We start from the raw sequence: 21,498 nt of genomic DNA, 5'->3' as shown, positions 1-21,498 counted from the left end.
CTAGGCATAGGAACTAGTTATCACAATTCACTTTCATCCCAAACAATCTTACCGCGTTCTTCCCACTAGTCTCAAATCTCCCTTTAGTGAGCGTCCCAATGATTCCTCGAAGGAACCGGAAAAGAAATATTTTAAGGCTACTCGACATCTTGACTATGCATCCCCTTTCCTTAGGCAATGACCCATGATGCCCTCCCTCGAATAGTGACTCAACTATCTAGGTCAAAAGGTCTTTCCCCAAGGTTGTAACGTAAGGCATAAAGGGTGAAGGTAGGCTAAAATTTAAAATTTTTTTGGTGGTTTTCCTAATAGTGAAGCAAAGATTGCGCATATCTTTACACCAAGACTAAGTTGTCACCAAACAAAAACACCACCCCCAAGCTTACTCGAAGCTATACTCACAAAAATATATACAAAAAGCGTGAGAACGCTTCAATTCCCCCAAGCTAAAATGGAGCATTGTCCTCAATGCTCAAAAAGGGAGAAAACTCACATCAAAATATTTTTGAATTTTTCATTTTTCACTTTTTTTTTATAAAGAAAGTGCTTTGTCCTCGCCTCTTGTAACTTTGGACGGCTTTTACTCATACTCATTTGCCATTATTCACAAAGAATTCAAAATACAAACATGCTTTCATAAGAACCAAACATATCAACTTCTCCACCACAAACTCCATCAAGTATGATCAATTGCTTCACCAAAAACCAAGAAAAGAAAGAAAAATGAAACAAAAGGCCAAAGAACTAAAGATGTGGCTTGAAAAGAAGGTATAAGGCTCAAATGGTTGCAAGAAGGCAAATGTAAACCCAAAAATAGAGAAAATAACAAAGTATAACAAAAATGAAGATACCACCCCGAAAAATGTGCCTTTGTCCTTCCTAGATAGTTCGGTCTCGTGTTTGAGAATCATACATCAAGCTTTATTAGATTAGGTATGCATAGTCAAGGATCCATGCCGCTCAATCAAAGAATGTTGAAGGCTAGAAAAACAAGTAACCTCACAAGGATGTGGCAAAAACTCACTAATGGTGTCAAATCAACTATGGGAAGCAACTACCAACGTGCCACAAACAAGTAGAATCCGGCTTCATGATCCCTCTAGTTCAAACCAACTACCCTAGCATACACTATCCTAGAGTCAACCAAACATAGTCTCAAACCGTGCATACCTTTACAACCTGGGAAGAAAATCACGCAAAAGACAAAGTCCAATGTACAAGGTCCAATTCAAAAGAAAAGTGAAAATTAAAGCCTCAAAATTATACCACAAAGAAAAAGAAAGGAAATAAAAGAAAGAGAAAATAAAAGAAAATAAAAGCGAAGTAATGGAACATAGAAAAGGAAAATAGGAGAGATAACATGAAAGCACTAGAATGCAAGTTAAACACATAAGAATCCCAATCGACAGACAAGTGATCGAATGACATCATTGTCATCGATCCCAAACACATTACGTGTTAACAAGCATTCATCCTCGAACCATTCAACATCCCCTAAACTAAATCTATTCTATGCAACCAAGAAAAATAAAGAGAAAAATAAGAAAGATCTCACCGGCTCCAAGCTTAGCAAAAATAAACGAAGTAAGTAGAAGCCACCTCGTTGCATTCCGTAAACAAAAGCTTTGACCAAAGACCAAGTGAGAAAAAGAGAATAAAAGAATCTATATACAAAGAAAATTGTTAGTAACTTCCAAATGAAAACAGCCGAAAATTCGGCAGCATAACGACAGGAAATGAAAATATATATCAGAGACAGTGAAACATCAGGAAACATCATCAGCAACAAGAATCATCAGAGTAATAGCAGAGCAGATAGATAAAGAACAGAGCGAGTCATCATCAAAGAAACAGCAGATAAAATATCACAGAGACATCAGAGCAGACAGAGGACATAGAGGCTAAGAAGGAAAAATGCGAAGTAGACCACTAACAAGGAGGAGAACCATGCAAACCATAACCAACCTAAACCAACTCCCCCAAGCTAGAAATGAGCCACCCCTCCCCCAAGCTAAATCCAACATAGGGCAAACACAAAGCATAATCATAAAGCATGCATACGGGGGGGGGGGGGGGGGGTAGCCAAAATGGCTTACTCGGCACTAAAGTAGGGGGTAGAACTAGTACTCCCCCCACCTGACGAAACAACTTCCTTCCCTTTAGCCTTACCCAACCTCCTAAGGGCATCAGCAGCAAAATAGGCAGACCAGTCATCCAAGACAGGGGGCCCTGAACGACCCCATCTCCCCTCAGTCTCAGGGGAAGGGAAAGGAGCAGGGTTTGCTGGATCATAAGTCCAGTCACATCCTCCCGGCCTCCTGTAATCGTAATCCCCTTTAGAGGTTCCACGAATGGCACTATGCGCCATATGCGGGCCCTCCCAGTAGGGATAGCAAAGACGGGGCCCCACCGCCTTGTCAAAAGGCTCCCACTGTGGGACAGGGCCCTCTTGGACCGGGAGATATGGATAATTCACATAAGGCTCAATATCCCCTCTAGAAACATGAAAGTCATACACCCTCCTAGCATGATAATCATAACCACCCACAAAACAAGTATTCCCCATAGAAGAAGAAGACAATGCAATAGAAAGGGAATCAATCTTGGCATGCAAGCTAGATAAATCATGCAAGGCAGGGGATGAAGGAGGAAGAGGAGTAGGAGAAGAAGTTTGAGGGATACCTCCCTTAGATGAAGAGGCCTTAGACTTTGGAAGAGCATTACCCGAAGAAGGCATGGAAACCCGACGAAAAAAAACCGGAATATCTCTCTTGGGCGGCTTCCAAGGATAGGGCGAACTCTTTTCTCTCACCATCGACCCTTAGTAGGGAATGAGGCACCAATCGGTTGTCCGAGACACCTTCCAAATAAACAAATCGTCCATGATAGTGCGCTCAATGAACTTTTGATTGATTAAGGCAAACGTGCCCAACAAACAAGACGGAGACTTCTCTCTAGGATCCTTAATCTCCACAAGATCTCCAATCATGGAAGCATATTTTTTGTTAAGCGATAGCATGATGAGGGTGATCATACCCCCAATTTGAATGCTTCCCGAGAGAAAGAAACCGTCACGAATATCGATGAAGCGGTCGAGCAAATGCCTAGCCAAATCAATTACATCAAAGTCCTCCAACATATCATCCCTATATCGATGAGCCAACCATAGCCAACTTAATTGCTCTTGAGATATAGCTCCAAGAGATTCCTTGGAGAAAAACGCATAAGTAAGTATGCGACTAAAGTAGCGCATCGCTCCATGGACTATAGAGGCCGATTTGGAAGTTTGGGCACAATAAGTATCCTCAATAGAAATATCATCCCACCAATCATTCTCATCATACCTATGGTTGCGATGGAGAGCTTCATAGGCCGGATAAATCAAAGGCTTGCCATCAATAGGCTCCGGAAAGTTAAACATCTTGTTTAGGAATGAAAGGGGAATAGAATAGTCTTCATTGAATACTTGGAAGGTAAGTGTTGGACATTCATTATCGTCACCATCCTCTAGCACTTCGAGCGAAGATAGGAATTCGTAGGTGAGCCTTGCATAGGTGGGAGCATTAAGGTCAATGAATTGCTCAAGACCCAAATTTCGAGCTAACATCCGCACATCGTCGTCTATCCCAAGAAGAGTAGTGGTGTCTCGATCATAGAATCTTGTAGAATACAATTTCCGTGAAGAAAGACTCTCAAATCTATCCCAATGCTCTTGAACCGTGAACTTGATGCCATAAGTTTCTTTGATGGAAGAAGGTGGATCAATTGTCTTCCTCGAATTTGTAACCTTTGCGCGCTTAGCTTGTCTTGAACCACCCATCTATAAGATAAAGCACAAAGAAAATGATTTCAATAGTAGGAATGGTGTGCCAAAAATTAATCATGTACATGGGGAAAAATAAAAGGACAATATGACATGAGTTAAACAAAAGTTCAATAGAGATGAATAATGCATAATCAAAGCATCACAAATGACACAAGTATTACCCCAATTCACAATTAACAAAAGCAACTATATACCATACTACCAACAACCACTTTCTCCATTATCACCATCAACATCAACAAAACACCCTAAAACTAAACATATGAAAATCCAACAAGGTTCATGCCAAAATTCGTAAATGCTCAAGTAATATCATCATCATAATTAGATTTCATAAAACCATCATCAACAATTCCATAATCATCATCATAAAAACAAGTGGTAGTGATGGTGGAGAGTAAGAGGGTAGTACTAGTCATGCTCAAATTCTCATGAGATATGAAAATTGAAACTTTATCACATAAAACATGCAATTATACTTTCAATTGATTGAAAATCACAACAATTAAGCAAGAAAAACACCACTACACATAAACATCTCCAACAATCATACCAACAAGTTTCAATTAAAAAGTACCCAAAATTTTCAAACTAGGAGTGAGAAAATTACCTTTAAGGATGTAGAATGAAGACTTGGGGAGCAAAGTAATGAGAATTATGGAAAATTTTGATGAGGAAAAATGAAAAATATTATGAGGAGAATGGAGAGCAACTATGAGCAACCACAATAGACTTAAGGAGGAAGTAGAATGAAATAGGAGAGAGAGAGAAGGAAAAATCGGGCTTAAGAGAGGAGGGAAAGCCACCCCACGTACACCCAGCAATGTGCGGCCGCACAAGAGAGATGTGCGCTCGCACAGTGCTGGTGTGCGGGCGCACAAAAACTGGGCTCTTTTTCCCGATTTTCTTCCTCCCTCATCATGTGCGCACACCCCATGATGGTCATGAGGAACCACATAGGCAGTAGCTACACTTCATATTGGAGAAAGAAAAACTTGAAATCATGAAAATAAACACAAGTATTTACCATTCTCCATTCTTACCCACCTTTCCAACTTAAGAATTGGGACAAGTTTACCTCAAAGTTGGCATCAAAATTGTTGGAATTTGACTCAAACCATCCTACAACATTAAACACAACAAAATTAGATCACAAAAACATCATCAAAACCCAAAGAAAAACCAAAAGAAAAAGAAAGAAAAAGTTAGAAAGCACGGGTTGCCTCCCGTGAAGCACTTAATTTAGAGTCTTAAGCTAGACATCCTCCACCTCTTTCAAGGCGGATCATAGAGAGTCATGTCATGAATGACCCCCACGAACACTCCATCATAATACCTCTTTAGTCTATGTCCGTTAACCTTAAATGTTCTTGAAAAATCCAAGGGAGAAATTTCGATAGAACCATTTGAAAACACCTCTTGAACAACAAAAGGGCCGGTCCAACGAGACATCAATTTTCCGGGAAAAAGCCTCATTTTGGAATTGAAAAGAAGCACCTTATCCCCCGGAACAAACTCTTTCTTCTCAATGAGCTTATCATGCACCTCCTTAGTTCTAGCTTTATACAAGCTAGCACAATCATAAGCATCCAACCGAAGCTCTTCTAACTCATGAAGATCTAACCAACGTTGCTCACCCGCACTAGCCAAATCAAAATTGATCTTTTTAATAGCCCAATGAGTGCGGTGCTCAAGCTCAACCGGAAGGTGACAAGATTTCCCATAAACCAAGCGATAAGGAGTGGTACCAATAGGAGTTTTGAAAGCCGTTCTATATGCCCATAGAGCATCATCAAGCTTATTTGCCCAATCTTTCCTACTCCTTGCAACCGTCTTCTCAAGAATTAACTTAATTTGACGATTAGATACCTCAACTTGCCCATTAGTTTGAGGATGATAAGGAAGACCAAATCGTTGGTTCACTCCATGCTTCTTCAACATCTTCCGGAAAGCATAGTGCACAAAATGCGAGCCATTGTCACTTATAACCGCTTTGGGGATGCCAAACCTAGGGAATATTATCTTTTTGAACAATTTCATCACCACTTTATGGTCATTAGTGGGAGAAGCAATGGCTTCCACCCACTTTGACACATAATCAACGGCAACAAGGATATATTGATTCCCATAAGAAGATGGAAAAGGACCCATAAAATCTATACCCCAAACATCAAATATCTCCAATTCAAGTATTGGTTGTTGGGGCATCTCATTCATCCTCGAAATATTCCCGGTCCTTTGGCATTGATCACAACTTTTGACATATTCCCAAGCATTCTTAAAGAGGTTAGGCCACCATAATCCACATTGAAGCACCTTAGAGGCCGTTCTTGAAACACCCATATGACCACCACTAGGATCCGAGTGGCACACCTTCAAAACATTTGGTATTTCCTCATTTGGCACATATCGGCGCAACAATCCATCCACACCTCTTTTGTACAAGATTGGTTCATCCCATACATAGTGCCTTGCTTCTTTCTTAAGCTTTCTCTTTTGATTGTTGGAAAAAGAAAGAGGGAACTCCCCACAAGCAAGAAAATTCACCAAATCGGCAAACCAAGGGAGCTCCTTCATATTGATAGCATACAAAAAATCATCCAACATCCGGTCCTCTATAGGAGACCCATCGTCTTGAACTTGAAAATCTTCAAGTCTAGACAAATGATCCGCAACAACATTTTCAGCACCTTTTTTATCTCGGATCTCAAGATCAAAAGATTGAAGCTCAAGGACCCAACGAATTAACCTCGGTTTGGATTCTTTTTTCCCAAAGAGATACTTCAAAGCCGCATGATCGGTGAAAACTATAGTCTTAGACCCCAACAAGTAACAACGGAATTTCTCAAAAGAATGAACAATAGCCAAGAATTCCTTTTCCGTTGTTGTGTAATTTCTTTGAGCACCATTGAGAGTCTTTGACATATAATAGATGACATGGAGCTTCTTGTCAATTCTTTGACCCAACACACCTCCTATAGCCGTATCACTTGCATCACACATGAGCTCAAATGGCAAATCCCATCAAGGGGCTTGGACAATAGGAGTAGAAGTCAAAGCTTTCTTCAATTTATTAAAAGCTTCCAAGCAAGCATCATTTAAGACAAAATCAACATCTTTTTGGAGAAGATCATTTAAGGGCTTAGCAATAAGAGAAAAATCTTTGATAAACCTTCTATAAAATCCGGCATGACCCAAAAATGATCTTACCCCTTTCACATTGACCGGGGGAGGCAACTTCTTTATTACCTCAATCTTAGCCTTGTCAACCTCGATGCCTTTATTGGAAATTTTATGGCCTAGAACAATCCCTTCTTCCACCATGAAGTGGCATTTTTTCCAATTAAGCACCAAGTTGACCTTTTCACATCTCTCTAGGCATCTTTCAAGATTTTTGAGGCAATCCTCAAATGAAACACCTCCCACGGAAAAATCATCCATGAAGACTTCCATTTCCTCTTCAAGCATGTCCCCAAAAATGCTCATCATACACCTTTGAAAGGTCGCCGGAGCGTTACACAATCCAAAGGGCATTCTTCTATATGCAAAGGTACCATAGGGGCATGTGAAGGTTGTCTTTTCTTGATCCTCGGGGTGAATAGGAATTTGAAAGAATCCCGAATATCCATCAAGAAAGCAATAGAATTTGTGCCTAGTCAACCTTTCAAGCATTTGGTCAATAAAAGGGAGAGGGAAATGATCCTTTTTGGTTGATGTGTTTAGACGTCTATAGTCTATACACATCCTCCAACCGGTGACCGTTCTAGTTGGAATGAGCTCACCTTTCTCATTCTCAACTACGGTCATACCCCCCTTTTTAGGAACGACATGCACGGGAGAGACCCACCTTGAGCTTGAAATGGGAAATATAATTCCCGCATCCAAAAGCTTGGTGATCTCTTTCTTGACCACTTCTCCCATTTGGGGATGTAGTTTCCTTTGTCGTTCAATAGAAGGAAGGGTGCCTTCCTCAAGTGTTATGTGGTGTGTACACAAAGCGGGGCTTATGCCTTTAAGATCATCAATTGTGTACCCCAGAGCACCTTGGTGCTTTCTCAAAACACCACATAACGCTTGAGCTTGGCTCTCACTCAAGGATGCACTAACAATAACGGGATATGTAGAATTAGGGCCTAAGAATTCATACCTAAGGTGTGATGGTAGAGGTTTTAGCTCTACCATGGGAACACCTTTACCTTCTTTGGTTGAGGCCACTTGCAAAGCATCTTGACTTGATATCCCCATGCAAGTGTCTTCTCCACTCCCTATATCGCCTTCATTAAGCAAATTTTCATACAATTGCTCTTCCTTGGTTGAGATACCTATCTTTTCCTTGTTCAACAAGACACACTCAAGAGGATCGTTAGATGTGAGCAAGTGCTCATGCATGGAATTCACAATATTATCAAGCACTTCAACTCTCATGCAATTTTCTAAAGAAGAGGAAGGATATTTCATTCCTTCATTCAAATCCAATTCAATTTCTTCCTCTCTTATCTTAAGAGATATCTTAGCACTTTTCACATCTATCATAGCCCCCGATGTAGCAAGGAAAGGTCTACCTAAGATGATAGGTATTGTAGCATCTTCATCCATGTCCAACACTACAAAATCAACCGGAATAACAAATTTTCCAATCCTTAAAGGCACATCTTCTACCTTTCCCTTAGGAATCTTGATTGACCTATCGGCTAATTGCAAGGTAATCTTTGAAGGTAGAAGTTCTCCTAGACCTAATCTTTGATAAACCAAATATGGCATAAGGCTAACACTAGCTCCTAAATCACATAAGGCATTATCAATTTGGGTCTTGTTGATAGCACAAGGGATGGAAAAATTTTCAGGGTCCTTCAACTTAGGAGGCATATTATTCATGATGATTGCACTACAATGCTTGGTAAGGCTAATGGTCTCCGCCACATCACAAGTCCTTTTTCCACTCAAAATCTCCTTAAGGAACTTAGCATAATTTGGCATTTGTTCAACAACATCGGTGAAAGGAAGAGTTAAATGAAGTTGCTTAAGAATCTCTACAAATTTCTCAAATTGCTCATCCAACTTATATCTATTATATCTTTGAGGATAGGGGAGCCTTGGTTTGAAAACTTCTCTCTCTTTCTCTATCACCTTCTCTACTTGTTTCTCACCAACATTTTCGCTCAAGGGGCATTCATCACCTTCAATTTCAATGGAGTTCTTACTAGTTCTCTCATTAGCAACACTCTTCTTAGGCATACCTCCCTCAAGGACCTTACCACTTCTAGTAACAATGGCATCCATAGGGTTCCTAGTCAAAGAAGAAGAGTTTGCATATTCCTTGAATATACTAGTCAATTGAGAAAGTTTTTCACTCAAATCTTTGTTATAAGCCAACATGTAATTAAACTTCTCTTCATTCAAAACCATACACATTTCCAAAGTCTTGGCTTGTTTCTCAATGACACTTTCCAAAAATTCTCTAGAAGAAAATGATTGGTCATGGGAATTATCATTTAAACTTTGAGCATTTGGAACTAAATCAATTGGGGAACCATCTTGAAAACTTGCTTGAAAATATCCCCTAGCTTGATTGTTCCAATTACCCCTAGTTTCATTTTGGCTCCTTTGTTGACCATAGTTATCATAACTTTGGTTATGATCCCCATGTCTATAGCCATGACCATGACCATTACAACCATGATGGTTATAGTTACCATGAATCTCTTGGCAATCATGATTTCTATAACCTCCATTTTGGTTATAATCATCATGATTCATATGATAATTCCTATTTCCAATATTCCTTTGAACATCATTTCTAGGTTCACAAGCATGATTATTGACATAATTCATGTGTTCCATTTCACTTCCATCACTTTCACTACAAGAAACATTTTGGCACATAGAAGCATTGTGATCATTCATTCCACATAATTGACATAGCCAACATTCCACAATCATGCAACAAGTTGAAAGATTGGAGTTAGAGTGAGAAGATGTACCTCTCCCCTTAATTTGGGAGGGAAGAATTGGAGCTTGGGAAGGAGGCTTCTCAAGCTTTTCCTTGAGAGACATAACTTCTTTCCCTAAATCCGCAATCAAAGTGGTCAAATCATTAATGGCACTAAGTTGTTCGATCGAGTAACCCTTGCTTGTTGGTTCTCTTTCCACTTCTTGCCAATTCATATAATGACGAGCTACTTCATCAATAGCATCAACCACTTCTTCTTCCGTCTTGTTCATGATTGGGCCTCCGGCTCCGGCATCCAAACTTGCTCTCCCATGAGAACTCAACCCACCATAAAAGATATGTATGATTTGATAGGTAGGAATCCCATGGTGTGGACACTCCCTTTGATAATCCTTGAATCTTTCCCATGCTTCATAAAGGCTTTCATTAGGCTTTTGCTTGAACCCTTGAATCAAAGCTCTTGCCTCCGCCGTTTTCTTTTGAGGATAGAAACGGAACAAGAAAGCTTTGGTGACATCATCCCAAGTTTTCAATGAATTGGGCTTCATCTCTTTATCTAGCCATTCCAAAGATCTTCCTATGAGAGAGAAAGGGAACAACTTAAGGCGGATGAATTCTTGAGACACCCCATTAATCTTGATTGTGTTACAATATTTTTCAAACTCCTTAAGATGGTTCAATGGGCTCTCGTTCTTCGCCCCACCATATTGTCTCCTCTCAATAAGAGTGATCATTGCCGGGTTTATTTCAAAGTCATTCTCCGGTGATATAGGTGGAGCTATGGCGCTCTCATACCTATAAGCCCCGGGCACTCCAAGCTCCTTCAAGGTAACTCTTGAACTACCTCCCATGACTTGGGATCTACACACACAAAACTCAAAGAAAATATTAGTAGCACGGCTACAAGTGTAGCCTAAGTGTAAAATCTTTTTGTATTTTGCAAATAGAGTGGAATAGACTCAACAACATCATGCATACAAAACACCATTCCCCGGCAACGGCACCATTTTGACGTGGGGAAAACTAGGTCATTGGGCTAATCTTCCCTAAGCCAAACAAAATTTATAAACACTCAACAAACCTAAATACAAGTATAGAGGTAAGTCAAGGGTCGAACCCAAAGGAACGGTAATGTCTAAGTGCTTCCAATTATGTGCCTAAGCTAGGTCGAAGACAAAGGGTAAAAGAGGATACTAACAACTACTAAAACAAAGAAACCAAACAAGTAAAATGCTAGGGATTAGGATTCACTTATAATAGCAATGAACAATGAAAATTGGTATAGGAAGTTGACTAAGTCAAGCAATGCGAGGGAAGATCAATTATGCAACCAAAAGAGCATATCAAGCTATTCTCCTAGAGGTCTAACTAGCGTCAACTACGATAAACTCTAGCTAGGAAACATCACAAGACACCTCAATCGTGTAAATGCAAGCCACAAATCAATGGTCCGTATCAATGTGAACTTACAATGCAATCTAGTGTGAATAACAAGGGTGATCAAGCCTAAATCAAACACACACATGCACATAATCAATTAACCAATTTAATCACATCATCAACTCCATCAAAATCCCCAATCTACATCAATTCAATACATTATACAAGCTTCACCAAATCCCTAACCAAACAACTACTCTAGCAACATCATCAATTCAACAAACAACTAAAGTAATCAATAATCAACAATCAAAGAATCTACAATTAAAGAAGAACAATTACTCTAATCAAACATCAATCATCAAATCATCAAAAACTAATCAAAATCAAACAATCTAAACATGAATACTAAACAAAACAATAAATGAGATAGAGTTTAGAAATGCTCATTGATAATAGAGTAGATCTCCAATACAATTGTCACCATTGGATCTTCAATCTCTCAATCACCATTGAAATTCTTCACTTTCTCTCTCTAAAATCTACTCCTAAAACTAACCCCTAAATCTAGAGAGAGAAGCTCTCCACTAAGCTAGGAAAAATGATCTAATTCTATTATGAAACTTCTCTTTTTAAAAATAGAAGGAAAATAACTATATATACAAAGGGGAAGGTCGGTTTTGACGCCCAAGAAAAGACCCACGCAGGTGCGGGCGCTCGGAGGAGAGAGAGAAGGGCGCACGGGACACACCCAGAAAGGTGCGCCCACACACACCCCATGTGCGGCCGCACACGACATATGTGCGGCCGCACACACCCCGTGTGCGCCCGCACAAAACTGGCAGCCTCCTTTCTTCTTCTTCGTCCTAGCTCATGTGGTGCACACATCCTAGATGATGGTGATGGAGGACAAGGTAGGCAGCAACTTTCTTGGAATTCTTGAAGAATATAAGCCATGAAAAGAGCATAAACAAGGCCTTGAAGCATGCTCCTTGGATCCCCCTTTGACTTGAAACTCTTTGCACAAGCATTAGGCATGAAAAACGATGAAAGACCATGGAGAGGAAGCACGGGATTTAATCAATCACAACCTACAAACAAAGGAGAAAAAGCAAATAAAAGGGAAAAATAACAAATAAACTAGAAAATGCACAAAATAGAGAAACTAACCACAAAAAGCATAAAATGAAGAAAACAAGAATAATACTAAGGAAAACTAAAGAAAGGAATAATAAAATGGAATGAAATTCATCCAAAAAGGGACCAAATGAGTGCCATAAATGTCACTCATCAGTGTGGTGTTTGCGGGTTGTGTGAGGGCAGGGGAGGTGAGGTGCTGGTGTTGTTGGTGGTCGTGATAGCTGGTGTTTAATTGCGGAGTGGCTGAAATTGGTGAGCTAAACCTTTGCTCGTCCTCGAGCAAAGATAAGGCAAAAGAGAACAAGATGGAATTATTGAAAGCAAAAGAAACAAAATAGAAACAAGGAGAAAGAATGTACACTAACTCACTGTCGTAGGAATCACGGTTGTTTTTAGCTACAACAAGCCCTTAAAACCCCAAAGTCGCCTATGAGGACGAGTGAGGTCTCGTGAGGGTTTCCTAAGAGCTTACCCCACAACTCTCGACAAAAGCCAAGGCAAGGCAACAAAAGGAAAAGGAAAAGGAAAAGAAACACGAAGAGAAAAAGCAAAATGGACAAATGTATGGACAAGAGATAAGGACAAGTACTAATGAATGCAAAGCTTTCTAAATGGACAAATGTATGCACGTTCCAAGATGTCGATGGTTGATTGAAACATAACACATGCTAAGCATAGAGAACTACTTAGGACTCACTCCACCCTAGCCCCAACCAATCGGGCCACGTTCTCTCCACTAGCTTCAAATCAACCCTTAAGCTAGCTTCCCGTGATTCCACGAAGGAACCGGAAAAAGATAAAGAAATGAAAAACTTTGAGAAGATAATCCTGACGTCTCAACTATGCATACTCTTTCCATAGGTTTGAAGTCTATCTCCCTCCACCATTCTTTTGACCTAACCCACTAGAGTCTAAGGGTCTTTTTATTGGTTGTAACGTAAGGCTAAGGGTTAAGGCGGGGTAAAAATTTTAAATTTGGTGATAATTCCTAAGTGAACCAAAAAGTGCGGCCGACACTCAAAAACAACTCAAGAAGTCTCTAAATATCAAGCAAAAATACCAGTAATGCCATTCCCCCAAGCTTATTCAAAACAAACACACAATATTCCCCCCAAGCTTGAACAAAGCATTGTCCTCAATGCTTAAACTAAGGAAGAAAATGAATCCATCTAAAATATTTTTGTTGTTTTTGCTTTTTTTTTTTCAAATTTTTTTTTCTTTTCTTTTTTTTTTTTAACTTTATTCATTATCCTTGCCTTTTTTAATTTTGGACGGCTTTTTTTTTTTTGAAACTTCACTTGATTTTCATGAATTTGCATATTTCTTTACAAGCTCAACTCTAACCAAATCTCAAAATGCATCTTGTTTATGATCAACAACTCAAAACTCAAACCTCACATGCCAATGCTTCACTAACTAAAAAGGTTGGTAAACATAGGCCATTAGGTTTGTAACATGGTTTAAACAACAGCGGGAAACATAAGCTCAAATTGGTTAGCAAGTAGGTTTATGCACAATAGAAAATCAAATTTGTAACAAAATAAAAAGAAGATAAAGAAAAAAAAATGAGAAATAAGTGCCCTTTTCCTCCCCTAGAGTGCTTCGGTCACGATCTTGGGAGCTATAAGTCAAAACAAGGATCAAGACATGCATAGCTAAGGATCCAAATGCGCCACCCAACAAAGTGATGAAGGCTAGAACAATGTTACCTCACACGGGATTATAACTAAGCAAATACCAACTAAGGGTGCCAAATCCACTATAGAGAGCAACACCATCTTACCACATACCCGTGAACTAAGGTTTCATGGCGCCCTAAAAGTTCTTAACCCGGCTACCTTAGAATGTAATATCCTAGAGTCAACCAATGACACTCTCAAATCGTGCACACATTAACCACTTAGGAAGAAAGGCATTCAAGAGTAAACAAATCCAAAAGATATAATGTCCAATTAAGAACAACAAAACACAATTTTGCTAAACTTGCCTTGAAGTAAACCAAAAATCTTTTTGGATTTTCCAAAAGCATGAAAAACATGGAAATGCATATACTCAAGTGCATGACATATATGAATCAACATCCCACCAAACTTGATAAAATACCCTCCCCCAAGCTTGAATGAAACCAAGCTCTCAAATCATAAACAATGAAACCAAGGAGGGGAAAACAAGGAAAAATTAATCCAACATTACCAACACATGATCTTCAAGTCACAATAAGTAAGAGAGAGAGGAAAAAGAAGGATAGTACCGGATATGGGATAAATGCAAAATCACACAAAAACCCGAAATAACCTCATGTGAGCCACAATCTCTACAAATAAGGCTTGAATTCCACATGATAGGTAAGTTGAGGCACATTTCCTTGAATCTTGATTATCACCAATGCGCAAGAGTATATCAAGTTGTGTACCTAGCAAGGAACACAAACACGTCCATGAGAGAAAATCTAATCTAAAAACAAAAGAAAATGAAAGCAATAAAACACGGGTTACTTCCCGCATAGGCTTGTTTAACGTCCAAGAAAGACGGCTCTAGGAAATAATAATTCAACGCACGCAAGAGCTTGTGAAATGCACTACTACACATTTCATGGAGGTGCAAATAGGCAAATGACGGAATAAGAACGTGCAATAAAATCATTGCACGTAAGTGAAGAGGGATATGCCAAAAGAAAGAAGAAGAAGGATCGAAAGGAAACTCAAGAAAGTAAGAAGTAGAAGAAGGAAAAGAAGAATGGAAAGAAAAGGAAAAAGGCAAATCCTCATCACAAAATTTTTTGTCGGCAAAATTCCTCTTATCCTCAACAATGATGGAAGGAGGGACATGAAAATCATCCATAGAGGGCGGCTCCCCAATAGGCTCTTTGAGATAGGAAGGGAGAGAAATAGGGTAAGGAAGGATGTGGTCAAACCTTAGAGAAAAAGGGGTATGAGAAACGGGAAAAGGGGTAGCTACTCCCTCACCACAAGGCCTCACATCGCCAATGAGGGCATGAAAATCAATCATAGAGCCCTCAAACGAAGGGCACTCACGATCTACACCTCCCTCAAGCTCAAAAACTCCAAGGGAATCAACCTTATCCTCCTTTTCACCACAATAGACAACTTTTCCTTCAACTATCTCAAAACCCAAGGTCCCAAAATCGTGCGTGAATGGAGGTAGATTCATCTCAAACTCATCTAAGTCCCAAGAAGCGTTCTCGATGAAATCATCCAATAATCTATAAGTCCTCATATTAACTCAAAAGAGTCTATATACTCGTAAATTGAAGGGTCACAAACATACACTTGAGACTCATCAAGATGTGAAAGAGGATTAGGATTTTCAAAATCAACACTCTCTTCATTCTCTACTCCTTCACCATCACTCGAATGCTCTCTAATGGGATCCTCACTCATATGGGGAAGAGAATAAGAAGGAAGGGCATTTTCTTGAGAGTTGGCTAATTGGAGAATTTGGCTTTCAAGCATCTTCATTCTAGCTTCCACCTCCCTATTCTCAACTTCCCTCATCTCGTTATAACTCTCCATCATCTCCATTATCTTTATTATCTTCTCTTCCTTCAAATTTTCCATAGAATTACCCTCAGAAAAGGATTCATTAGAAGCATAAGGGAAATCATTTGGAGCCATGTAAGAACAAGAAGATGAGGAGGGAGGATCATTCACATTATATACATGAGCATCATCATATTGGGGAAAGGGGGCATAATCAAGCAAATGAGATTCATCATCAACAATAGGAGAAAAAGAGTTGAAATCACTTGTACTAGGTTCACATATAGGATCACAAAATAAATCATGGGGATTCATGCCACCAATAAAAATATTATCACATTGAGAATCAAAATTAGCAACATTACATATGCCCTATTGCGTACATCCTTAGCGAACCGTACAAAAAAGCTCCAAGCACTATGAACCGTTAATGCTTGAAATTCACCATTAAACCTACTTTCAACTTCATATCTCGTTTGTTCATTCATGCCACAATAACAAATCTCACAAGCTTCACAAGGATTACAACCATTATAGTTCAAAAACTCTACAAGTCTATGGAAATAAACATAAAAAGGCTCACTATCATATTGAGGAAAAGAAAAACGTGCCATTTTTTAACAACAAAAACAAAACAAAGAGAACAAAAATAAATCAAAGGAAAAATATACACAATGGACTAGTCTCAATAAGATAACACAACGGTAATGGAAGCCGTTCCCCGGCAACGACGCCAATTTGACAAGGGAATAATCGCGTCGTCAAACGACTACACCTAGATCAAATACAATTTATACAACCTAAACAAACCTAATACGAGTATAAGGCAAGCATAGGGGTCGAAACACAGAGAACGGTTAAACACCACCAAATGTTATCGACAATTAAGCTAGTCCGGAATAGGAGATAAATAAACTAAAGTCTAAAAATGCTAAAACAAGGAATAAAATATTAAGGGAAATGGTTTAGGTATAGCATTAACTTGAACATAAACAAAAGCATAGAAGTTGAATTAATTATGAACTAAACATGCTCAAATATCGAAATAAAGGATCCAATCTAGCCGCCTTCTGGGGTCAATTGGCTTCTCCTAACATAGGCTCTATGTTTCCACATTAGAACCATATAATAGGAGGTACTATTAAATAACAATCGATAACAATGAACCTTAACTAAGTCAACTTCCGTTCCTTGTTAGCAAAGATTCACCTTTAATCACCCAACAATGTGCACTTGCAAGAAGATTAAAGAATATCAAGCATATAAAGACTTTAATCACAAATTAAATCAATTCTAAACCTAGAACATGCTCAAGATCCAACTACACCACAACCATTAATGAGTGACATTTATGGCACTCTTTTGGTCCCTTTTTGGATGAATTTTATTTCATTTTATTACTCTTTTCTTTAGTTTTCCTTAGTTTTATTCTAGTTTTCTTCATTTTATGCTTTTTGTAGTTAGTTTCTCTATTTTATGCATTTTCTAGTTTACTTGCTATTTTTCCCTTTTACTTGCTTTTTATCCTTTGATTGTAGGTTGTGATTGATTGTCCAAGGATTCCCAAGCTTCCTCTCCATGGTCTTTCATTGATTTTCATGTCTAAAGCTTGTGCAAGAAGTTTCAAGTCAAAGGGGGGTCCAAGGAGCATACTTCAAAGCCTTGTATATGCCTTTTTCATGGCTTATTTCCTTCAAGAAATTCAAGAAAGTTCCTGCCTACCTTGTCCTCCATTACCATCATCTAGGATGTGTGCACCGCATGAGCTAGGACGAAGAAGAAGAGAAGGAGGTTGCAGCTTTGTGCAGGCGCACTCGAGGAGTGTGCGGCCGCACATCTGTCGAGTGCGGCCGCACACCTGGTGCGTGCGGGCGCACCTATCTGGGTGTGTTCCCGTGCGTGCCACTCTCTCTCCTCCAAGCGCCCGCACCGGCGTGGGTCTACTTTTGGACGTCAATCCTAACTTCCTCTTTGTATTGATTGCTATTTCTTTCCTTTTATGGAGAGAGAATTAGATCTTAATGAGTGTGATTTAGATTAGATTAGATTTTAGAGAGAGAAAAACACTAGTTCTTAGAATATTTAGAGAGAGAAAATGTGGGTTTGATGATTGATGATTGAAGATTGCTACATTTGATTTGATTTCTATCAAGTTTGTAAGGATTCTTTACTCTTTAATTCAATTTAATGTTTGATTTCATTAGTATTGTTGTTTGATTTGGTTAATTGATAGTTTGATTGATTTTGATTGAATTTGTTGGTTTCAATTTGCTTTCAATTGATGAATTCGGAAATGATGATTAGTTTAGCTTTGATTTTGATGTTCTTCATGGATTGTGAGTAGTTTATTTGCTAGGGTAGTGGTGAAGCATGTATTGATGATGAATTGAGATTGATTTGGGGGAAATTGATTGAGTTGATAATGTGATTAAATTGGTTGATTAATATTGTGCATGTGTGTGCTTGATTAGGCTTGATCATCCTTGTTATTCACACTAGATTGCATTACGAGTTCACATTGATACGGACCATTGATTTGTGGCTTACATTTACTCGATTGTGATATCTTGTGATGTTTCCTAGCTAGTGTTTGATGTAGTTGACGCTAATTAGACCTCTAGGAGAATAGCTCGATGTACTCTCTTGGTTGCAATTTCGGTTTTCCCTCACATTGCTTGACTTGATTGGTTGATTCCCCAAGTAGATTGAACTTCATTGTTGATGCATGTGGATCCATTCCCCTAGCGCCTTTGCATTTGATTAGTTCAAGCATTTGCATTGCCTAGTTTAGCTCTAATTTCTACCATAAACCCCTACTAGACTTCGGAATAGCTTGACTTAGGCATCGTGCATTCGACCTCCATTCCTTTGGGTTCGACCTTGACTTTGAAATTAGGCCGGCAATGATCACCCTAATTGAGAGGAGACAATATAGTGGGGCTAAGAATGAGAGCCCATTGAACCATCTTAAGGAGTTTGAAAAATATTGTAACACAATCAAGGTCAATGGAGTATCTCAAGAGATCATTCGCCTTAAGTTGTTCCCTTTCTCTCTCATTGGAAGATCTTTGGAATGGCTAGATAAGGAAGTGAAGCCCAATTCTTTGAGAAATTGGGATGATGTCACCAAAGCTTTCTTGTTCCGTTTCTATCCTCAAAAGAAGACGGCGGAGGCAAGAGCTTTGATTCAAGGGTTCAAGCAAAAGCCAAATGAAAGTCTCTATGAAGCATGGGAAATATTTAAGGATTTTCAAAGGGAGTGTCCACACCATGGGATTCCTACCTATCAAATCATACATATCTTCTATGGTGGGTTGAGTTCTCATGGGAGAGCAAGTTTGGATGCCGGAGCCGGAGGCCCAATCATGAACAAAACGGAAGAAGAAGTGGTTGATGCAATTGATGAAGTGGTTCGTCATTACATGAATTGGCAAGAAGTGGAGAGAGAACCAACAAGCAAGGGTTACTCAATCGAACAACTTAGTGCCATCAATGATTTGACTACTTTAATTGCGGATTTAGGGAAAGAAGTTATGTCTCTCAAAGAAAAGCTTGAGAAGCCCCCTTCCCAAGCTCCAATTCTTCCCTCCCAAATTAAGGGGAGAGGTACATCTTCTCACTCTAACTCTAATCTTTCTTCTTGTTGCATGATTGTGGAATGTTGGCCTTGTGAATTATGTGGAATGAGTGATCATAATGCTTCTATGTGCCCAAATGTTCCTTGTAGTGAATGTGATGGAAGTGAAATGGAACATGTGAATTATATCAATAATCATGCTTGTGAACCTAGAATTGATGTTCAAAGGAATGTTGGAAATAGGAATTATCATATGAATCATGATGATTATAACCAAAATGGAGGTTGTAGAAATCATGGATACCAAGGGATTCATGGTAACTATAACCATCATGGTTGTAATGGTCATGGTCATGGCCATAGACATGGGGATCATAATCAAGGTTATGATAACCATGGTCAACAAAGGAGCCAAAATCAAACTAGGGGTAATTGGAATAATCAAACTAGGGGATATTTTCAAGCAAATTTTCAAAGTGGTTCCCCAATTGATTTAGTTCCAAATGCTCAAGGTTCAAGTGATAATTCCTATGATCAATTATTTTCTTCTAGGGAATTTTTGGAAAGTGTCATTGAGAAACAAGCCAAAACTTTGGAAATTTATATGGCTTTGAATGAAGAGAAGTTTAATTACATGTTGGCATATAACAAGGATTTAAATGAAAAACTTTCTCAATTGACTAGTGTGTTCAAGGGATATGCAAACTCTTCTTTTTTGACTCCACCTAGCCTAGATTCTAGGAACCCTATGGATGCCATTGTTACTAGAAGTGGTAGGGTCCTTGAGGGAGGTGTGCCTAAGAAGAGTGTTGCTAGAGAGAGTACTAGTAAGAGTCCCATTGAAGTTGAAGGTGATGAATGTCCTTTGAGTGAAAATGTTGATGAGGAACGAGTAGAGAAGGTGATAGAGAAAGAGAAAGAGAAAGAGGTTTGCAAACCAAGGCTTCCCTATCCCCAAAGATATAATAGATATAAGTTGGATGAGCAATTTGGGAAATTTGTAGAGATGCTTAAGCAACTTTATCTAACTCTTCCTTTCACCGATGTTGTTGAACAAATGCCAAACTATGCTAAGTTCCTTAAGGAGATTTTGAGTGGAAAAAGGACTTGTGATATGATGGAGACAATTAGCCTTACCGAACATTGTAGTGCAATTATCATGAACAAGATGCCTCCTAAGTTGAAGGATCCCGGAAATTTTTCCATCCCTTGTGCCATTAACAAGACCCAAATTGATAATGTCTTATGTGACTTAGGAGCTAGTGTTAGCCTTATGCCATATTCGGTTTATCAAAGATTAGGTCTAGGAGAACTTCTACCTTCCAAGATTACTTTGCAATTAGCCGATAGGTCGATCAAGATTCTTAAGGGAAAGGTAGAAGATGTGCCTTTAAGGGTTGGGAAATTTGTTATTCCGGTTGATTTACCAAGGAATAGGGGGTTGCACCTGTTGAAGTTCGAACAGAGGTACGGTATCCCCATAGTTTTGTAGTGTTGGATATGGATGAAGATGCTACAATACCAATCATCTTAGGTAGACCTTTCCTTGCTACATCGGGGGCTATGATAGATGTTAAAAGTGCTAAGATTTCTCTTAAGATTGGAGAGGAGGTAGTTGAATTTGATTTGAATGAAAGAATGAAATATCCTTCTCTTCTTTTGAGAATTGCATGAGAGTTGAAGTGCTTGATAATATTGTGAATTCCATGCATGAGCACTTGCTCACATCTAATGATCCTCTTGAGTGTGTTTTGTTGAATAAGGAAAAGATAGGTATCCCAAGCAAGGAAGTGCAATTGTATGAAGATTTGCTTGATGGAGGCAATATAGGGAGTGAAGAAGAAATTTGTATGGGGATATCAAGTCAAGATGCTTTGCAAGTGGCCTCAACCAAAGAAGGTAAAGGTGTTCCCATGGTAGAGCTCAAACCCCTACCATCACACCTTAGGTATGAATTCTTAGGCCCTAATTCTACATATCCCATTAATGTTAGTGCATCCTTGAGTGAGAGCCAAGCTCAAGCGTTATGTGGTGTTTTGAGAAAGCACCAAGGTGCTTTGGGGTCCACAATTGATGATCTTAAAGGCATAAGCCCCGCCTTGTGTACACACCACATAACATTTGA

General features: G+C 39.1%; 2 non-coding genes across 2 annotated transcripts; one reads left to right on the top strand and one right to left on the bottom strand.

Moving 5' to 3' along the window:
• The first annotated feature begins 10,136 nt into the window (after positions 1-10,136).
• LOC145603194 (small nucleolar RNA R71) lies at positions 10,137-10,242 on the top strand. The gene has a single exon (XR_014104726.1). It is a non-coding gene; the product is annotated as a small nucleolar RNA R71 (small nucleolar RNA).
• An 8,725-nt stretch (positions 10,243-18,967) lies between these two features.
• Positions 18,968-19,073, bottom strand: LOC145603246 (small nucleolar RNA R71). The gene has a single exon (XR_014104771.1). It is a non-coding gene; the product is annotated as a small nucleolar RNA R71 (small nucleolar RNA).
• Positions 19,074-21,498: the final 2,425 nt, after the last annotated feature.

The sequence above is a fragment of the Chenopodium album genome, chromosome 21, assembly GCF_948465745.1.
Source record: "Chenopodium album chromosome 21, dcCheAlbu1.1, whole genome shotgun sequence".
NCBI lineage: Eukaryota > Viridiplantae > Streptophyta > Magnoliopsida > Caryophyllales > Amaranthaceae > Chenopodium > Chenopodium album.
Note: the sequence above shows the minus strand (reverse complement) of the source record. Positions and strands in the feature narration are given on the sequence as shown.